This window comes from Propithecus coquereli, unplaced genomic scaffold (assembly GCF_000956105.1).
Source record: "Propithecus coquereli isolate 6110/MARCELLA unplaced genomic scaffold, Pcoq_1.0 Scaffold64, whole genome shotgun sequence".
NCBI classification, from domain to species: domain Eukaryota; kingdom Metazoa; phylum Chordata; class Mammalia; order Primates; family Indriidae; genus Propithecus; species Propithecus coquereli.
The window spans coordinates 2749252-2754515 of NW_012152396.1; the positions used below are offsets into that span (position 1 = coordinate 2749252).

Below are 5264 nucleotides of genomic sequence, written 5' to 3' on the forward strand. Positions count from 1 at the left end.
GGCCACTGGTCCCTTTCATTGGTATTTACTGATTATCGCCATTACAAAACTTCACATTAATATATTCCAAACATTTCATAAAATTAGGATGTAATAGGTGAGATTCTGGAAGGATGGAAGAGTAGAAAGCACCAGTAATCTGTCTTCCCCACCTAGACTACAACTGCACTGGCAGTGCCCCCACCATCCAAACACCTCCCACTAGGCCCAACCTCCCAACACTAATATATTGGGAATCAAATTTCAACATGAGTTTCAGAGGGGACACACTCAAACCATAGCACTCTCTAATTATAAGACAGAAAATGACAAAATAGATTTTTAAAAATGATTCAACTATACACTGTTTATAAGAGACTCAATTCAAATCCAAAGACACAAACAGGCTGAAAGTAAAAAGATGGAAGAGGTTATTGCATGCAAATAGTTACCAAAAGAGAGCAGGAGTGGCTATACTAATATCAAACAAAATAGAATTTAAATCAAAAAAGATTACAAAAGACAAAGGAGGACACTATATATTAATAAAAGGTTCAATACAGCAGGAAGATATAACAATTACAAACATTTATGTACCTAATAACAGACCACAAAAATACATAAGCAAAAATTGACAGAATTAAAGGGATAAATAGACAATTTTACAATAATAGTTGGAGATTTCAATACCCCATGCTCAACAACTGATAGAACAAGACAGAAAATAAGTAAGAAAATAGAGGACTTGAACGATGCAAAAAAAATCAATGAGATCTAAAAGACATGTACAGAACACTCTACCCAATATCAACAGAATACACATTCTTCTCCAGTATGCATGGGACATTTTCTAGGATAGATCGTATGTCAGACCAAAAATTAAATCTCAAATTTCAAATAGACTTAAAAATACAGGTATCACACAAAGTAGCTCCTCCAACCACAACAGGATAAAGTTAGTAACCAACAACAGAAGGAAAAATTTTCATACATTTGTGGTTTCATAAATTAAACCACACATTCTTAAACAACCAATGAATCAAAGAAGAAATCACAAGGGAAATTAGTAAATCGCACTTAAAAATGAGTGAAAATGAAAATACAATATACAAAAACTTACAGGAAACAGAGAAAGCAGTACTGGAAGAAATTTATAGCTATAAACACATTTAAAAAATGAGAAAGACTCTGTTTCATGTGTTGCTGGTGTTTCTGCCCCTGCATCCATAACTATGTGCTACCCCACAGCCATGGGCCTCAAAAAGGACCAGAAGGTGACCAATGATGTGAGCAAGTTGAAGGACAATCACCACTGCAAGCACCTCACAAAGCATACAAAGTCCATGCAGGATATGATCTAAGAGGTGTGTTGGACTTTGCCCCATATGAGCTACTCACAGTCTCCAAGGACAGAAGCCTCCTCAAGCTAATCAAGAAAGGGTGAGGATACACATCCATACCAAAGGGAGGCAAGAGGAACTGAGCAATGTCCCAATCAAAATAAGGAAAGTGGCTGTCAAGAAGGACTGAGTCCCCTTCCCTCTGTGTCCAGAATAAAACCTCCAAGAAAAAAAAATGAGAAAGATATTCTTAACACACACACACACACATGCGCACACAAGGCGTAAAAAAACTTTTAGAGATAATATGTCTATTATTAATACCTTGATTATTTTGATGATCTCATGGTCGTACGCAGATGTTCACATTCATTAAACTGTAACATTAAATAAGTACAGTTTCTGTATATGAATTATACCTCAATAAAGCTGTTAAAAAAAAGAAAGATCTCAAATCAACAACCGTACACCTCAACAAATTAGATAAAGAAGAACAAACTAAACTCCAAGCTAGCAAGAGGAAGGATATAATTAAAGTTATAGCAGAAATAAATGAAATAGAGTATAGAAAAATAACAGGAAAAAAATCAATGAAACCAAAGATGTTTTTTCAAAAAGGTCAAAATTGACAAACTTTTAGCTGGCTAGACTAAGATAAATAGACTCAAATAAAAGACTAAAGACTAAAATAAAAGACTAGAATAAAAAGACTCAAACTACTAAAATCAGAAATGAAAGTAGGGATATTTCTAATGATTCTAATGATTCTCTTCTAGAAATAAAAAGGATTATTATAGATTACTATGAGCAATTACACTACAACAAGTTGCATAGTATAGTATAACCTAGATGAAATGGACAAATTTTTAAAAACACAGAACCTACAAAGACTAAATCATTGAAAAATAGAAAACCTGAATAGATGTGTAAGTCATCAAGAAATTAATGCAGTAATTAAAAATTCCCTGACAAAGAAAAGCCCTAGACTTGATAGCTTCAGTGAATTCTACCAAACATGTAAAGAAGAACTAATACCAGTCCTTCTCAAACTTTCCAAAAAATTGAAGAGGAGAGAACACTCTAACACATTCTATAAGACCAGCATTATCCTGATACCAAAGACAAAGACACTATAAGAAAAGAAAACTACTGGCCCTTTTCCCTTATGAATATGGAAGTAAAAATCCTCAGCAAAATACTAGCAAACTAAATTTATTCCTGGGATGAAAGGATGGCTTAACATATGAAAATCAATGTAATGTGCTACAGTAACAGATTGAAAGAGAAAAACAAATGATCATTTCAATTGCCGCAGCAAAAAGATGTGCCAAAATTCAACATGCTTTCATGATAAAAACATGCTATAAACTAAAAATATAAGGAAACTACCTTAATATAATATAAGCCATATGTAAAAACCACACAGGAAACATCTTACTATATGGTGAAATACTGAAAGCTTTTTGTTTAAGATTAGAAACAAGGCAAGGATGCCCAGTTTCACCACTTCTGTTCAACAAAGTACTGGAAGTCCTAGCCAGAGCAATTAAGCAAGAAAAAAAAAAAATAAAAGGAATCCAAATCGGAAAGGAAAAAGTAAAATTATCTTTGTTCACAGATGATACGATCTTATGCACAGAAAACTCTAAAGACTCCACAAAAAAATTTTTAGAATAACTGAATTTAGTGAAGTAGCAAGATCCAAAGTCAACACACAAAAATCGATTGCATTTCTATACACTAACAATGAACAAGAAATTAAGAAAATAATTCCATTTAGATTTATGATAGCATCCAAAAGATGAAAATACCTAGCAATTAACTTAATCAAAGAAGTGAAAGACCTGTACAATGAAAACTATAAAACATTTCTGAAAGTAATCAAAGAAGACATAAATAAATGAAAAGACACCCCACATTGATGAATTGGAAGATTTAATATTGTTAAGATGTCAATGGTACCCAAAGCAATCTACAGATTTAATACAAAACCTATCAAAAGCCTAATGAATTTTTTTTTGCAGAAATAGCAAAATCCATCCTAACATTCATATAGAATCTCAAGGGAACCCCAATTGCCAAAACAAACCTGAAAAACAAACCCAGAAAGATGGAGCACTCACATTTCCTGATATCAAACTTATTACAAAAAATGTGGTACTGGCAGGAGGACAGATATATACAAATGAAACAGAATAGAGAGTTCAGAAATGAACCCTTGCATATAGAGTCAAAATTCTCATCAAGGGTCTAAGACCATTCAATAAATAAAAGGCAGTCTTTTCAACAAACGGTTCTGGGAAAACTCAATATCCACATGCCAAAGAATGAAGTTGGACACTTACCTAACACCACATACAAAAATCAACACAAAATGGATTAAAGACCTAAATGTAAGACGACCAAAAACTAAAAACGCTTATAAGAAAACATAAGGGAAAAGCTTCACAACATTGGATTTGGCAATGGGTCTGATGCCAAAGGCACGGGCAACCAAAGAAAAAAATAGACAAATTTGACTTCAAAAACATTGAAAACCTTTTTGTATCAAAAGATGCTATTAACAGAGTAAAAAGACAACACATAGAATGGAAGAAAACACTTGTAAATCATATATCTGATAAAGGATTAATATCAAGAACATATAAACTTCTAAAACTCAACAACAAAAAGCAGTAACCCAATTCAAAAATGAGCAAAGGACTTCAATAGACATTTCTCCAAAGAAGATATGCAGACGGCCAATGGGCACATGAAAAGACGCTCCACATTACTAATAATGACAGAAGTGCATATCAAAACTACGATGACATACCAACTCACGATCATTAGGATGGCTACTATCAAAAAGACAGAAAATAAGTGTTAGTGAAGATGTGAACAAATTGGAACCTGTGTCCTGTTGGTGGGAATGTAAAATGGTATAGCTACTGTGGGAGACAGCATGGCAATTTTTCCAAAAATTAAAAATAGAATGGCCGTATGATCCAGCAATTCCTTCTGGGTATATACTCAAATGAACTGAAAGTCGTCTTCAAGAGATATTAGTACACTCATGGTCACAACAGCATTATTCACAATAACTAAAACCTAGAAGCAACCCATTCAACAGATAAATGGATAAGCAAAATGTGGTATATACATGCAATGTAATATATTCAGCCTTAAAAAGGAAGGAAATTCTGACATATGCTTCAACATGGATGAACTTTAAGGACATTATGTAAGTGAAATGAGCTAGTCAGAAAATGACAAATACTATATGATTCCACTTACTTGAAGTACTTAGACAAGTCAAAATTACAGAGACAGAAAGCAGAATGGTGGTTGTCAGGGGCTGGGGGAGGGCGGGAATATATAGTTATTTTTTAATAGGTATAGAGTTTCAGTTTTGAAATTAAAAGATGAGGTACAGTGCACACTGTCTGGGGGACGGGCATGCTTATAGCTTTGATGGTGCAAAGGCAATTTATGTGACCAAAGCATTTGCACCCCTGCGATATTCTCAAATAAAACTAAATTAAATTTAAAAAAGAAAAGAGCTCTGGAGATGGATGGTAGTAATGACTGTACAACAATATGAATGTACTTAATATCACTGAACTGTACATTTAAAAATAATTAAGATACTAAATTTTATGTTATGTGTATTTTACCACAAAAATAACTGCAATAAAAAGTAGGCTAAAACCATCTAGATAATGCTTCTCAAAATCTATCAGGCTATATATAATGTCCTTTTTTTTTTTTTTTTAATATTGCTTACTCTGGAGTTAGATCTCAGTACAACTATATATCCCTGCTTCTTCAATGAATGAATGATAACTTTCAGAAATGTATTATAATTATGGAAGATTTAAATCTGTTTATCAACAATCTACTTAGGATGACAAAGTACCATAGGATTAATGATAATCTCTTGATATATTTAGTAGTAGTCTAGCA

At 33.1% G+C, this 5264-nt stretch overlaps 1 protein-coding gene across 1 annotated transcript in view; it reads right to left on the reverse strand.

The window, feature by feature from the left end:
• ADAMTS3 (ADAM metallopeptidase with thrombospondin type 1 motif, 3) overlaps window positions 1-5264 on the reverse strand; it is a 334233-nt gene that overhangs the window by 298816 nt on the left and 30153 nt on the right. The gene's annotated exons all lie outside the window — the stretch shown is intronic.